Below are 17,158 nucleotides of genomic sequence, written 5' to 3'. Positions count from 1 at the left end.
ATCAGTCTCAACGGCATATCACTGAATACAAGATCTGATATTGATAACAAGAGAGCTTCTCTGTTGGGAATCTTTATATTCCCTAGTTTGATATCAAGCTGATAATTTATACGTTTTATTGCAATACTACCATTATCCGAGATTGGGCATTAGATTTGGCAGGGCAAGGGTCTGTATTTGTTATTTTCTTGATTGAGTTTCTGCACTTAATCAATTGATTTTATCTCTCTCACAATTTTAAAGCCATATTGCATAATATTCTTGAGTTGGTTTGAGTAGTGTTTTGTTGGCACCATATAGTGGCAAATTCTGGGTACTGCATATCATTGTATATTATTGAAATTTGCGTTGATTATTTTGATTGTATTCTAAATTATTGTACAGGGTGGGCCATTTATATGGATACACCTTAATAAAATGGGAATGGTTGGTGATATTAACTTCCTTTTTGTGGCACATTAGTATATATGAGGGGGGAAACTTTTCAAGATGGGTGGTGACCATGGCGGCCATTTTGAAGTCGGACATTTTGAATCCAACTTTTGTTTTTTTCAATAGGAAGAGGGTCATTTGACACATCAAACTTATTGGGAATTTCACAAGAAAAACAATGGTGTGCTTGGTTTTAACGTAACTTTATTCTTTCATGAGTTATTTACAAGTTTCTGACCACTTACAAAATGTGTTCAATGTGCTGCCCATTGTGTTGGATTGTCAATGCAACCCTTTTCTCCCACTCTTCACACACTGATAGCAACACCCGCAGGAGAAATGCTAGCACAGGCTTCCAGTATCCGTAGTTTCAGGTGCTGCACATCTCGTATCTTCACAGCATAGACGATTGCCTTCAGACGATACGAGATGTGCAGCACCTGAAACTACGGATACTGGAAGCCTGTGCTAGCATTTCTCCTGCAGTGTTGCTATCAGTGTGTGAAGAGTGGGAGAAAAGGGTTGCATTGACAATCCAACACAATGGGCAGCACATTGAACACATTTTGTAAGTGGTTAGTAACTTGTAAATAACTCATGAAAGAATAAAGTTACGTTAAAACCAAGCACACCATTGTTTTTCTTGTGAAATTCCCAATAAGTTTGATGTGTCAAATGACCCTCTTCCTATTGAAAAAACAAAAGTTGGATTCAAAATGGCCGACTTCAAAATGGCCGCCATGGTCACCACCCATCTTGAAAAGTTCCCCCCTCACATAACTTCCTGTTTGTGGCATATTAGTATATGTGAGGGGGGAACTTTTCAAGATGGGTGGTGACCATGGCGGCCATTTTGAAGTCGGCCATTTTGAATCCAACTTTTGTTTTTTCAATAGGAAGAGGGTCATTTGACACATCAAGCTTATTGGGAATTTCACAAGAAAAACAATGGTGTGCTTGGTTTTAACGTAACTTTATTCTTTCATGAGTTATTTACAAGTTACTAACCACTTACAAAATGTGTTCAATGTGCTGCCCATTGTGTTGGATTGTCAATGCAACCCTTTTCTCCCACTCTTCACACACTGATAGCAACACTGCAGGAGAAATGCTAGCACAGGCTTCCAGTATCCGTAGTTTCAGGTGCTGCACATCTCGTATCATCTGAAGGCAATCGTCTATGCTGTGAAGATACGAGATGTGCAGCACCTGAAACTACGGATACTGGAAGCCTGTGCTAGCATTTCTCCTGCGGTGTTGCTATCAGTGTGTGAAGAGTGGGAGAAAAGGGTTGCATTGACATCCAACACAATGGGCAGCACATTGAACACATTTTGTAAGTGGTCAGAAACTTGTAAATAACTCATGAAAGAATAAAGTTACGTTAAAACCAAGCACACCATTGTTTTTCTTGTGAAATTCCCAATAAGTTTGATGTGTCAAATGACCCTCTTCCTATTGAAAAAACAAAAGTTGGATTCAAAATGGCCGACTTCAAAATGGCCGCCATGGTCACCACCCATCTTGAAAAGTTTCCCCCCTCATATATACTAATGTGCCACAAAAAGGAAGTTAATATCACCAACCATTCCCATTTTATTAAGGTGTATCCATATAAATGGCCCACCCTGTATAATAAATCATGTATATTTTGCATAGACGATTGTACTGTTTTTTTTTATTGCACAAAATAATTAGGTTCTCGATTGAACTCTTGGAGATGTTTATGTCCATTTCATGGATCAGAATCATTTGAATAATTTTTCTTTTGATCCATTCATTTTTTTTTTTATATAAAGCAATTGGTCTTTATATAACCCGATATAAAATGGAGGCCCCAGCGAGATCAAGTTAATTCTTTGATTATTTGTGAAAATAGTAAAACGTTCCATACTTTTCTTGGCTAACCAGATTATTCATAGATCTGTTTATATAACTTTGTTGTAAGAAAATCAGTGCAGCCGGTAGTGATGATGCAACAGGAGATAGTCCATCTAGCCTGGAGTAGTTAATCCGTATCGTTGTTGAATATGTCAATTCACATTAATATTTGGATCATGATGTGGCTGCATGTATAAGTGAGTTGCAGGCAGAAGCCAAGAGAGAATGTGTGGATGTATGGACGCCACTTGGCACAGTCAGGAGACATCTAACTTAACTTGATGTGCTTAAAAATATCGTCAAGGGGTTCTGGGTGGATACCCCACTGCTGGTAAAGAAAAAAGACAAAACTTAGCACTGATACGCATAGGTGAATGCTAACAGTATAACCCAACCAACACAAGTATAACATGTATTGGGGTTCCAGGACGGATACCCCACTTCTGGTAGGACAAGAATATAAGATGTAACTGCTGCGCCGGTGTGGACACAGACAGTCTTACCTGACCGACCAGATGACTAGGATCAGCGTGGTAAGGGAGTCAGGCCTGACGGAAGGGAGTGTAGACAGGGAAAAACAGTCATGAGAGTATGGATGCTGTGCCCTATATCACCCTATATACTTGGTAGGATTGGGGCCTGCTCCCATGCTGCCTGTCTACACAGAGCACTCGCCCTGAAAAGAGCGACCCCGTCCGGATACCTGTCCCTAGTTATGGACCTGAACCCTAGTCTAGTGAACAAACATAAAAAACACAAAGCGACTACAGGCCTCCCGACGTGGCACGTTTCTGTCGTGTCGACTCCTCAGGGGGATAAAATGCATGTAGAGACAAAACGAAAAATATACCGTCTATGACCGCAAGTAGCAGTCAAACATATGCTGCAGTAGGACGGTTACATGAAAGACTAGACCCAAGGTTCAGAGTCAAAGTCTAGGGGCAGGCATCCATGGTGCAGGATTGCCATGCTACAGAGGAATAAATGCTTCTCTGCTCCTTGGTGTGTAAGGATCTGGTGGTCCTCACTAAAGGTAGTATCCCTAATGTTAAGGGGGTTCATCAACCTATACCAGCCACACTGACACATACCTTCATGATGTTTAAATAGATCCCCAGCGCGCCTCTTCCAGGGAGACCGCCCTGTCAGCATCGGCGTCGGCGTGTGACGTCATGCGCATGCGCCGTGACGCACCAGACGCCGCCGCCGATACCACATGATTACGGCGACCAATCGGATCAGGAGGCGGAGGGAGAGAGCGGTTACCACGGAGAACATGTCAACACAAGGTAACCTCACAGTACGTCCCACAATGGAGGCGTCCGTGACAACGCTACAGAGCAAGATCGTAGCAAATTAAAACTGACATTTCTTGCAGGTTCGCAGCAACAAGAACTAGATAGAAAGAGCTGGACACAATACCAGGTTGTTTTGGAAAATTGTGAAATAGTAGTATGTCTCCTATATGTGCATCCCTTCCAGAGGAATAGGATGCCACCACAGGATTGAACATTACTATTATTGAGGAGTAAGCTTAACCAATATCTATATAAAGCACCCATAGTCCAGCCTTTCATTCAGGCCCAGGGGTGCAGATGTTTTAAGGTGGAATATCCATCGGGATTCTTGCTGAAGCAGACATTTGTCCCAGTTGCCCCCTCTCACAGGTGGTTTGACCACATCAAAACCGAGGAACTTCAGAGAGGCTCTACCATTGTGCACAGTATGGACGTGTTTAGAGATTGGGGTATCTCTTTTGTGTGAGATGTCCCCCAAGTGCTCCCCTATCCGCCTCCTGAATTCCCGTATCGTTTTACCTACATATTCAATCCCACATTCACACTGGATCTGATATATGACCCCTCTGGATTTACAGTTAATGAAATGCGGGATTGAATATGTCTTGCCTGTGACATTGCTCACAAATGACTTGCTAACCTGTATGCGTTTTCACGCTATACAATTTCCACATCTATAACAACCCACAGTTCTACATCGCAACCAGGTGGTCTTGGTGCGATCGGGTGCATAGTGGCTATGCACTAGCTTATCACGTATGTTCGGCCCCCTACGATAGGTTATTTGTGGTTGGTCACCTAAAACGTCTTTTAAGTCAGGGTCCATTTTGAGGACTTGCCAATGGCGCCCCAAAATCTGCCTGACTTGTTTAGACCCCCTATCGAAATTGGTGATGATTCTCATGACCTTAGTGGGTGGAGTGGATAGTTGATTGGAAGTGAGCAGTGAGCATCTTGGTCGGGACAGGGCTTTCTGGAATGCCGATCTCAACACAAAGTCGGGGTATCCCCTGGACAAAAATCTCGTCCTCAGATCAGCTGCTTGGCGAATAAAATCATGCTTGTCTGAGCAGTTGCGTCTCAAACGCAAGTACTGACCTCTAGGAATTCCAGTCCTGAGTGGGAGAGGATGGTTACTCTCCCACCTCAGGAGGGAATTCGTAGAGGTGGCCTTCCTATAGATCGACGTGTCCAGTTCACCCTTCGCGTTCCTGGAGATTTTAATATCCAGGAATGGCAAAGTCGTGGGGTGCGACTCACAGGTGAAGTGCATGCCAATATTGTTCTGATTGAGATGCTGGACGAAGGCTTCAAAGGTCCCCTGATCTCCATTCCAGAGTATGAAGATGTCGTCGATGTATCGCGCCCACAAGCCAATTTCATAAGTGTCAAGAGCCTCGTCTTCCTTGAAAACGATGGTCTCCTCCCACCAGCCCAGGAATAGATTAGCATACGATGGGGCGCAGGGACTCCCCATCGCAGTACCCCTGAGCTGGTGGTAGGTCCTCCCATCAAAGGTGAAAAAATTACGTGTTAACGTAAACTCAAGAAGACGCAGGACAAATTGGCTGTGGGCGCGATACTGACATCCCCGTGACCGAAGGAAATGTTCTACAGCCCTGAGGCCCAAATTATGTGGTATCGAGGAATAAAGGGCCTCAACGTCAATACTGGAAAGGAGACAGGTCTCCTCCAATGTCAGACCCTCCAAACGCTTAAGGAGGTCGGTGGTATCTCTGACATGGGAGGGGAGAGCCGTGACAAACGGTGCCAATATCCGGTCGATGTAAATACCCAGATTCTGGTTAAGATTGTCCACCCCCGAAACAATGGGTCTCCCCTTCAGAGGACTAACCCCCTTATGCACTTTGGGGAGACTGTAAAATGTAGATTTACGGGGATGCAGGGGAAAGAGAAAAGCAAATTCCTCAGCATTAATGATATTGGTAGCTTTCGCTTCATCCAAAGTAATTTTAAGTTCACGCCTATATCCCTCGGTGGGGTCATTATACAGAACTTCATACGTCCCTGTGTCTGATAGTATATTCCTACACATATTCTCATATTGCACCGCGTCCATGACCACGACATTCCCCCCCTTGTCAGCGGGTTTGATGACAATGTGGTGGTCATCAGCTAATGAAGAAATAGCAGTGGTCACGGACTCGGCGCAGTTGGAATGATGCGTGGACACTCGGAGGTCCTCTAGATCCCTGGTGACCATGTTTAGGAATACATCTATACATGACACTTCGTTCGCAGTGGGTGGCATCTTGGTACTTTTCACTTTTAGATTAGTAAATGGACCGTTACCCTTGGTAGTGTCCTCATTGGAGTTCAAGGACTGTAATAGTTGTACATCCTTAAGTAAGTCAGTAGGAATCCCCAATTCAAGACATTGGCGACGGTCCATTAATCTAAAGTGTTTATGCCACCTTAACTTGCGAATAAACAAATTAATATCTTTGACAGATGCAAATCTGTCAAATTTTGGGGTGGGTACAAACGTCAGGCCTAGTTCTAGGGCTTTAGTCTCATCGATACTGAGGACACGTGATGAAAGGTTTAAGACTTGTGGTCCCAAAACTAATTCGGAGGTTTCTGTGTGCGACTGCGTAGCGGATATTCCATAGTCTGATTGAACTGGCCTAAAAAACGGTTATCCTGGCCTCTGTATGAACCACGACCTTTACCCTTCCTGTACCTGCCCCTATTGGGATGTTGACTCACTTTAGGGACAGTTTCTCTCTCCGAATCGGAGTGGTCAGTTTCAGTAGAAGATCTCTCAGAATTGCTTGGTACAGTATCTCTTCTTGTGTTACCAAGAGAGGAATATATACGGTTTTCTTTAAAATCTGAGAGATCTCTAATAAACTGCCGGTGTTTTCTTTCTTTTAGGTGATATTGATATTTTTCTAGGGTAAGTTGGAGCTGCTTTTCTTTGTTCTGGAATTCCGCTTCCTGTGAAAAAGTCTGTACAACCTCCGTGTATTCTATCAATTTCTGACTAAGGGTGGCTAGATTAGCTCTCTCCTCATCCAGCAGAAGCCTCATAAGCCTAAGGGAACTATTTGTGGCTTCCTGCTCCCACTTAGTTAAGAAGCCGGGGTGTTGTCGTAGACGAGCCGCTGGGAGGAGAGAGATACGCAGCCCCCTTGGGACAATATTATTTTTAATGTAATTGTCCAGACTTTGCACCTCCCACCAGGACGTAATCTGTTCTTTGTAGACCTGGGTAAGATCTACAAAGGCGGTTTGAAAGGATGGTAAGTACTTTTTCTGATTGAACTGTTTATCAGAGAATATATCCTTGGCCTCATGTAACCAGTTCTCTGCATCAAATCCTGTCGCTAGGAATCCTGCCATATCAGTGGGAATGATAGATATCTGATTGAGACTATTTGTGACAACAATCCCATTGATATTTCAAGATTTCAAAGCTGTGAGTGGCCCACAATGAAAGAGTGTGGGGAAATATCCTTCTAAAATATAACCTTTATATGATATACATTAAAATATACACCTGAAGATGCATCACAATACAAAACATATAGTCAAGGGGTTCTGGGTGGATACCCCACTGCTGGTAAAGAAAAAAGACAAAACTTAGCACTGATACGCATAGGTGAATGCTAACAGTATAACCCAACCAACACAAGTATAACATGTATTGGGGTTCCAGGACGGATACCCCACTTCTGGTAGGACAAGAATATAAGATGTAACTGCTGCGCCGGTGTGGACACAGACAGTCTTACCTGACCGACCAGATGACTAGGATCAGCGTGGTAAGGGAGTCAGGCCTGACGGAAGGGAGTGTAGACAGGGAAAAACAGTCATGAGAGTATGGATGCTGTGCCCTATATCACCCTATATACTTGGTAGGATTGGGGCCTGCTCCCATGCTGCCTGTCTACACAGAGCACTCGCCCTGAAAAGAGCGACCCCGTCCGGATACCTGTCCCTAGTTATGGACCTGAACCCTAGTCTAGTGAACAAACATAAAAAACACAAAGCGACTACAGGCCTCCCGACGTGGCACGTTTCTGTCGTGTCGACTCCTCAGGGGGATAAAATGCATGTAGAGACAAAACGAAAAATATACCGTCTATGACCGCAAGTAGCAGTCAAACATATGCTGCAGTAGGACGGTTACATGAAAGACTAGACCCAAGGTTCAGAGTCAAAGTCTAGGGGCAGGCATCCATGGTGCAGGATTGCCATGCTACAGAGGAATAAATGCTTCTCTGCTCCTTGGTGTGTAAGGATCTGGTGGTCCTCACTAAAGGTAGTATCCCTAATGTTAAGGGGGTTCATCAACCTATACCAGCCACACTGACACATACCTTCATGATGTTTAAATAGATCCCCAGCGCGCCTCTTCCAGGGAGACCGCCCTGTCAGCATCGGCGTCGGCGTGTGACGTCACGCGCATGCGCCGTGACGCACCAGACGCCGCCGCCGATACCACATGATTACGGCGACCAATCGGATCAGGAGGCGGAGGGAGAGAGCGGTTACCACGGAGAACATGTCAACACAAGGTAACCTCACAGTACGTCCCACAATGGAGGCGTCCGTGACAACGCTACAGAGCAAGATCGTAGCAAATTAAAACTGACATTTCTTGCAGGTTCGCAGCAACAAGAACTAGATAGAAAGAGCTGGACACAATACCAGGTTGTTTTGGAAAATTGTGAAATAGTAGTATGTCTCCTATATGTGCATCCCTTCCAGAGGAATAGGATGCCACCACAGGATTGAACATTACTATTATTGAGGAGTAAGCTTAACCAATATCTATATAAAGCACCCATAGTCCAGCCTTTCATTCAGGCCCAGGGGTGCAGATGTTTTAAGGTGGAATATCCATCGGGATTCTTGCTGAAGCAGTCGCACACAGAAACCTCCGAATTAGTTTTGGGACCACAAGTCTTAAACCTTTCATCACGTGTCCTCAGTATCGATGAGACTAAAGCCCTAGAACTAGGCCTGACGTTTGTACCCACCCCAAAATTTGACAGATTTGCATCTGTCAAAGATATTAATTTGTTTATTCGCAAGTTAAGGTGGCATAAACACTTTAGATTAATGGACCGTCGCCAATGTCTTGAATTGGGGATTCCTACTGACTTACTTAAGGATGTACAACTATTACAGTCCTTGAACTCCAATGAGGACACTACCAAGGGTAACGGTCCATTTACTAATCTAAAAGTGAAAAGTACCAAGATGCCACCCACTGCGAACGAAGTGTCATGTATAGATGTATTCCTAAACATGGTCACCAGGGATCTAGAGGACCTCAGAGTGTCCACGCATCATTCCAACTGCGCCGAGTCCGTGACCACTGCTATTTCTTCATTAGCTGATGACCACCACATTGTCATCAAACCCGCTGACAAGGGGGGGAATGTCGTGGTCATGGACGCGGTGCAATATGAGAATATGTGTAGGAATATACTATCAGACACAGGGACGTATGAAGTTCTGTATAATGACCCCACCGAGGGATATAGGCGTGAACTTAAAATTACTTTGGATGAAGCGAAAGCTACCAATATCATTAATGCTGAGGAATTTGCTTTTCTCTTTCCCCTGCATCCCCGTAAATCTACATTTTACAGTCTCCCCAAAGTGCATAAGGGGGTTAGTCCTCTGAAGGGGAGACCCATTGTTTCGGGGGTGGACAATCTTAACCAGAATCTGGGTATTTACATCGACCGGATATTGGCACCGTTTGTCACGGCTCTCCCCTCCCATGTCAGAGATACCACCGACCTCCTTAAGCGTTTGGAGGGTCTGACATTGGAGGAGACCTGTCTCCTTTCCAGTATTGACGTTGAGGCCCTTTATTCCTCGATACCACATAATTTGGGCCTCAGGGCTGTAGAACATTTCCTTCGGTCACGGGGATGTCAGTATCGCGCCCACAGCCAATTTGTCCTGCGTCTTCTTGAGTTTACGTTAACACGTAATTTTTTCACCTTTGATGGGAGGACCTACCACCAGCTCAGGGGTACTGCGATGGGGAGTCCCTGCGCCCCATCGTATGCTAATCTATTCCTGGGCTGGTGGGAGGAGACCATCGTTTTCAAGGAAGACGAGGCTCTTGACACTTATGAAATTGGCTTGTGGGCGCGATACATCGACGACATCTTCATACTCTGGAATGGAGATCAGGGGACCTTTGAAGCCTTCGTCCAGCATCTCAATCAGAACAATATTGGCATGCACTTCACCTGTGAGTCGCACCCCACGACTTTGCCATTCCTGGATATTAAAATCTCCAGGAACGCGAAGGGTGAACTGGACACGTCGATCTATAGGAAGGCCACCTCTACGAATTCCCTCCTGAGGTGGGAGAGTAACCATCCTCTCCCACTCAGGACTGGAATTCCTAGAGGTCAGTACTTGCGTTTGAGACGCAACTGCTCAGACAAGCATGATTTTATTCGCCAAGCAGCTGATCTGAGGACGAGATTTTTGTCCAGGGGATACCCCGACTTTGTGTTGAGATCGGCATTCCAGAAAGCCCTGTCCCGACCAAGATGCTCACTGCTCACTTCCAATCAACTATCCACTCCACCCACTAAGGTCATGAGAATCATCACCAATTTCGATAGGGGGTCTAAACAAGTCAGGCAGATTTTGGGGCGCCATTGGCAAGTCCTCAAAATGGACCCTGACTTAAAAGACGTTTTAGGTGACCAACCACAAATAACCTATCGTAGGGGGCCGAACATACGTGATAAGCTAGTGCATAGCCACTATGCACCCGATCGCACCAAGACCACCTGGTTGCGATGTAGAACTGTGGGTTGTTATAGATGTGGAAATTGTATAGCGTGCAAACGCATACAGGTTAGCAAGTCATTTGTGAGCAATGTCACAGGCAAGACATATTCAATCCCGCATTTCATTAACTGTAAATCCAGAGGGGTCATATATCGGATCCAGTGTGAATGTGGGATTGAATATGTAGGTAAAACGATACGGGAATTCAGGAGGCGGATAGGGGAGCACTTGGGGGACATCTCACACAAAAGAGATACCCCAATCTCTAAACACGTCCATACTGTGCACAATGGTAGAGCCTCTCTGAAGTTCCTCGGTTTTGATGTGGTCAAACCACCTGTGAGAGGGGGCAACTGGGACAAATGTCTGCTTCAGCAAGAATCCCGATGGATATTCCACCTTAAAACATCTGCACCCCTGGGCCTGAATGAAAGGCTGGACTATGGGTGCTTTATATAGATATTGGTTAAGCTTACTCCTCAATAATAGTAATGTTCAATCCTGTGGTGGCATCCTATTCCTCTGGAAGGGATGCACATATAGGAGACATACTACTATTTCACAATTTTCCAAAACAACCTGGTATTGTGTCCAGCTCTTTCTATTTAGTTCTTGTTGCTGCGAACCTGCAAGAAATGTCAGTTTTAATTTGCTACGATCTTGCTCTGTAGCGTTGTCACGGACGCCTCCATTGTGGGACGTACTGTGAGGTTACCTTGTGTTGACATGTTCTCCGTGGTAACCGCTCTCTCCCTCCGCCTCCTGATCCGATTGGTCGCCGTAATCATGTGGTATCAGCGGCGGCGTCTGGTGCGTCACGGCGCATGCGCGTGACGTCACACGCCGACGCCGATGCTGACAGGGCGGTCTCCCTGGAAGAGGCGCGCTGGGGATCTATTTAAACATCATGAAGGTATGTGTCAGTGTGGCTGGTATAGGTTGATGAACCCCCTTAACATTAGGGATACTACCTTTAGTGAGGACCACCAGATCCTTACACACCAAGGAGCAGAGAAGCATTTATTCCTCTGTAGCATGGCAATCCTGCACCATGGATGCCTGCCCCTAGACTTTGACTCTGAACCTTGGGTCTAGTCTTTCATGTAACCGTCCTACTGCAGCATATGTTTGACTGCTACTTGCGGTCATAGACGGTATATTTTTCGTTTTGTCTCTACATGCATTTTATCCCCTGAGGAGTCGACACGACAGAAACGTGCCACGTCGGGAGGCCTGTAGTCGCTTTGTGTTTTTTATGTTTGTTCACTAGACTAGGGTTCAGGTCCATAACTAGGGACAGGTATCCGGACGGGGTCGCTCTTTTCAGGGCGAGTGCTCTGTGTAGACAGGCAGCATGGGAGCAGGCCCCAATCCTACCAAGTATATAGGGTGATATAGGGCACAGCATCCATACTCTCATGACTGTTTTTCCCTGTCTACACTCCCTTCCGTCAGGCCTGACTCCCTTACCACGCTGATCCTAGTCATCTGGTCGGTCAGGTAAGACTGTCTGTGTCCACACCGGCGCAGCAGTTACATCTTATATTCTTGTCCTACCAGAAGTGGGGTATCCGTCCTGGAACCCCAATACATGTTATACTTGTGTTGGTTGGGTTATACTGTTAGCATTCACCTATGCGTATCAGTGCTAAGTTTTGTCTTTTTTCTTTACCAGCAGTGGGGTATCCACCCAGAACCCCTTGACTATATGTTTTGTATTGTGATGCATCTTCAGGTGTATATTTTAATGTATATCATATAAAGGTTATATTTTAGAAGGATATTTCCCCACACTCTTTCATTGTGGGCCACTCACAGCTTTGAAATCTTGAAATATCAATGGGATTGTTGTCACAAATAGTCTCAATCAGATACCTGCTTAAAAATATCGCCAGTAAAAACCAACACCTCTTAAAGATGTTGCCATCAATTCTGTATGCATTATTAGAGGTCAGCATTTTCTCAGAGAGTAGACATGTGCATATAATGAAAATGCAAGCATATGTATCCCATATGGAAGAAAGATTAGAATCTGCAAAGGCATCAATAGAGGACTTAAAATGCGAGCTCGATCATAGCCATGCTGCCTATCACAAATTAAAAAGTGAGGCAGAGGAGCTGCCCATCCATTATAGCAGTCTGCAGCAAACAAAGAACTAAGCCAAACTGTAGCCAATGTTGAAAGTGATCTGTCTGATCATGAGGGATCTCCAGTCCCTCCAATTCTCACACCCCAAAATGCAGATATGTCAGCATCACGTGCTCTTAAAGCGCAATCCATCTGAGACCCTAAGCCACCCGAGTGTGATGGCATGATTACACAGGAGGCCTTAACCCAATTAAGTCAGGCGTTTCAAGCTGTAACCACCTTACTAGGCGCTAGCGACGCAAAAGGCCACAGAAGTGCCCATCCACATCCTCCCCTAGAGAGGAATGTTAGTGTTAAGTCACCTGTGCCAAGTGGGTCTGATGGAAGTGAGTGGAGTGTGAGTGATTGTGACAGTGATGTGGGAAAGCTTGTGATCCATTCCCTACCACGCAGGCATGAGTTTGCCCATCAGGGGAATGAGAGTTTCAGACGACCAACATATGCTGAGGTGGTCTCTAGAATGAAAAATACTCAGTGTTCAGAAAAGGATCAGAGCTCCTCGAGTATCATTACATTTCTAAATGTCACTGTGCCCAAATTCTCTAAAAAGGGATCTCCTAAAATTGCCAATCACTTAGAACTGTACCAGTCCACCATGGATTCTTTAAATTTGTATTCTGATGCTGACAGGATCAGATTCCTACCATGGGCATTTGATGCTAAATATCGCCACTACTTTATTTCATTTAGGGAGAGGGGAATTCAGGATTGGCAGGATGTTTTGCACGAGGTCAAATTACAATTCGGCCCTTACCGTACTGTGACAGCTGCAAAACGTGATATCTATAAACTCACATGTAGACCCGATCAGAGTCCCCGGGAATTCCTCCCTATCCTTAAAAATGCCTATGGGTTGGCGTATAACAACTGTTTTATGATGCAATGCCCATGCAAATTAAGCTTAGCTTGGCTAGAGATCTTGATCTCAAAGCTCCCTTGGACCTGTCCCAGGTGTCCACTGGAAAACAGATTGAGTCTTTTTTAGGGGCAACTGCAGTACTCAGCTCAGCCCCATAATGCAGGCAGGGCGGGGTCAGAGCCCAGGCCGGTGCAAGGCTACGGAGATGGTTGTAAGATAATCTAATGTGATTTCTAATCCTACTTTGCCTTGCAGCGTTCTTGACCCTAAAATTGAGGCAAAGGAGGAGATGTCTAACATGTTGTGTATATTACAGTCTAACCATGATGATTCCTGCACTAATGTGTCTTCTCCAGTGAGTGATCCTATCATCTCAGCATCCAGTTGCGAGCTGCCATCTGTAAGCTGTGATGTAATCCAGTCTTCCCCAAAGGTGGGGGCTGTTACTGCTCCTGCATGCGACAGGAATTCCAAGAATTCACCAGAGGTCGCGACGCTGCAGAAAGGTCAAATCCTTAGCAAGTGTCAAATAAATGAACACCCTAATTTCTTGTGTGATTTATTTCAGGTTGAAGGCCGATATTTTCTTGATTCTTATCTCCAAGATGAACTTATCGGGCCAATTAGGGTTTACTTGACACAGGATCACAAGCTACTATATTGTCATATAGTTATTTCCAACAGGTATTAGATTTGACAGCAAAGAGGACAAGATTGAAATCGTTTGATGGCTCTTTGATAAGTGTCGGTGGAGAAGCTTTGCAGGTAAGAGGTACATCATGGTTAAAATTGGCAAGAAGATAATTAGACATACCACACTGATTGTGGACCTTCCCTATCATCGGCTGATCATAGGAATCGACCTCCTGAAAAGATTGAGTTCCATAGTAGACTTCATCAATGAAGCCATTTGGACTCAGGTGAGGGGACCCATTGCCTATGAGTAATCTTGCTATGCACAACCCCAACGTAGTTGTCATATGATTAAGGAAAGGTTTAACTGTGTTGAAGTTCATTTTAGGAATAATCAAATGCCGGATGTCATGATCCAGAAAAATGGTAAGCCTGAGGAAGCAGTTAATGGTACCGCTCATACCATAACCATCCAGAAGGACAGAATTGAAAAGGTAACCCTGGATGGGGATGCATTAACTATTTCTCTTAAAGGGGGAAGTTACAAAGTCACGGACCTGACCAGGCATACTCAATCCATGGTATGGATTGAGAAGGTTAATAATAACTTATTGATTCCCGCACAGGTGAACAATATGGCCCGGGTGAAATACGCCAAGCTGGATCTGAAATCCGAAGTCAGTTACATAAGCTTAAGTCTCTTGAAACAGATCGGTAACCCTAAAATGATTAAAGTTTCCTCTCCACAGGACCAATGGGTTCATGATCTGGATGGAGATTCACAGAGTCATCATGTGATTGCAAGATGTCTATTTCCATAGGAGAGAAGACTACGGAACATTTATTCATCGTGTTGAATGAACCACGGTACCAGATGTACATAGGTAATGACCTTCTACACCAATTTGCCGTGCAGACTGATCTGGTCAACAATACTCTATGGTCCAGATGACCTGGAGATCCGGGGGGATTCCAGGATGAAGAGCAAGCCTTGAGATGGGGACAACAGATGCCATATGCCGTGACTATCATGGTTGCAGATGAGGTTAAAATCCCTGAAGGATGCAAACCATTTCTTCTTCCCATTCAAGTAAAGAAGGGACAAAGACTGAAGAATGCAGATACTTTGATCTGTTTGTCCAACCGGATACAGCAACTCGGCCTGAAGGTAAATCCCACTCCTATGATAAATATCCATCAGGATCCATTGCATATGGTAATTCATAATATGGCTCCCCATAGTATATCTCTACAAAAAGACATGCAGTTCAAGTGTGTGCGCGTCTCTACTCATTAACCACGTGTTTTCCAGGTTTGGTCTTCCCCAGCGCATCGAGTCCGATCGCGAAAGTCATTTCACTAGTGAGGTGATGACAAAAATGTGGGAGATACTGGGAGTAAAAAGGAAGCTACATATAGCTTATCGGCAAGCCTCTAGTGGAGTAGAACGCTATAACCAAACCATTGTCAACATTCTAAAGAAATTTGTCAATGAATCCGGTAAGGACTGGGATATGAAGTTGCCTTTGGTTCTCATAACCATTAGAGCCACCCCAAGCGTGGCAACCAAACTTTCTCCCTTCGAAATGATCACTGGCAGGAAGATGGTGTTACCCGAGCATTTACTCTACCGGACAACAGGCCAAAATTTGATAAATGCTTCAACAGCTCATCAATACATGGAGAATCTACGCAAGCACCTTCAGCATGCTTTTGCATTTGCCCAGAAGAATCTGGAAAAAGCAGCCGTGAGCGCCAAAACCTACTATGATCTGAAGACTACTAAGAGTACCAGATTTTTGATCAGGTTTATTGCTATAACTTTGCCCGGGATCAGGTGAAGGAAAGGAAGTTCCTGCCTTCCTGTAAGGGACCCTATGTTGTCACTGACAAATTGTCACCTATGGTCTACAAGATCAAAATTCTTAAGGGGGATGAATTTATAGAGAAGTGGGTGCATATTAATCAGTTACGTGTTCGTCATCCTAGGTCACAACTTCGCCAAATGGAAGGAATGCCGGATGATGAGGAGTAAAGAGATATCAAGGTTCCAGCTAAAGACGGAAACCCAGGATTGGTATAGTATGAACATACAAATATACTAACCTATCCTCATGTATTTTCCTCTGTAACTAATTATCTCTTAGCTCACTTTTGAATCAAGAACTTGCTCTGTTCACAAAAAGAAACTATGCCAAATCAAATATGTATGGTAGCATGAACTCTTTTCTTGCAGGAGTGAAAAAAAGGTGGAAGATGTATGTACTTATATTTGTCATACAATATATTACAGGCGCAAGATGGCATCGAGGGTTGTTGCCGTTATCTACATCGTCCTGATCTTGGGGAAGGAGTTCCATGCCGATCGCTTTACCAGGCCCCTCATCTGGAATCATGCTGCAGGATACCACGGGATTCATCTTGACGAATAAGACGGTTCTATCCCAAAAGATCTACATCAGTTTGGATCCACGCGTCTTCATTGAAAGACAGTTGTCTCTGGAGATAAAGGTGTGGTATCAAATGCACATCGGTTATTCCCAAGAAAGGATTACACAGATCAAGGAAAACCATGAGCAGAGAACAGTTTTCAACAAGTCGATGACCAAAGCGGTTCACTTCTGCGATTGCAGCCGCCATAATCTTTGCCGTAGTGGGCACTGCCATTGCCACCAGTGTATCAGCTGTTAATTCCATCTCTTTTAAGACATTGGAACTTGAGATCGGTTCACTGAAAAGGATGAGTATTTATGCAGAGATGGAAAGTCAGAAGCAACATTTATCAGACCTATATTCCGTTGTGGAGGACACTATCATCACCACCAACTTACACACTCAAAGTTATTGACTCACTCAGTAAATCTTCGTGAGAGTAATGAACAATTTAAACAGGAACTAATGTTTCTGAAGGATCCATATGAAAAGCCTTTTTGGACATTCCAACATAACCCAACTTATTGCAATGGTTTATATTGTAATGAAAGGGGATTTGTTGTGTCTTTTCCATAAGTGTAAACAGTTATATCTACTTATTCTAGTTATAATAGATATTAATTGCCTTTAAGAGCAATGTTGGTTTACATTAACTATTTTGTATGGATTTTTATT

At 44.4% G+C, this 17,158-nt stretch overlaps 1 protein-coding gene and 1 long non-coding RNA gene across 2 annotated transcripts in view; one reads left to right on the top strand and one right to left on the bottom strand.

The window, feature by feature from the left end:
* The window catches only part of STAB1 (stabilin 1), a 382,691-nt gene that overhangs the window by 92,417 nt on the left and 273,116 nt on the right, over positions 1–17,158 (bottom strand). The gene's annotated exons all lie outside the window — the stretch shown is intronic.
* LOC120979886 lies at positions 2,535–12,518 on the top strand. Its single transcript, XR_005774386.1, has 3 exons — positions 2,535–2,611; positions 4,427–4,431; positions 12,305–12,518. It is a non-coding gene; the product is annotated as an uncharacterized LOC120979886 (long non-coding RNA).

The sequence above is a fragment of the Bufo bufo genome, chromosome 9, assembly GCF_905171765.1.
Source record: "Bufo bufo chromosome 9, aBufBuf1.1, whole genome shotgun sequence".
Taxonomy (NCBI): Eukaryota; Metazoa; Chordata; class Amphibia; order Anura; family Bufonidae; genus Bufo; species Bufo bufo.
Note: the sequence above shows the minus strand (reverse complement) of the source record. Positions and strands in the feature narration are given on the sequence as shown.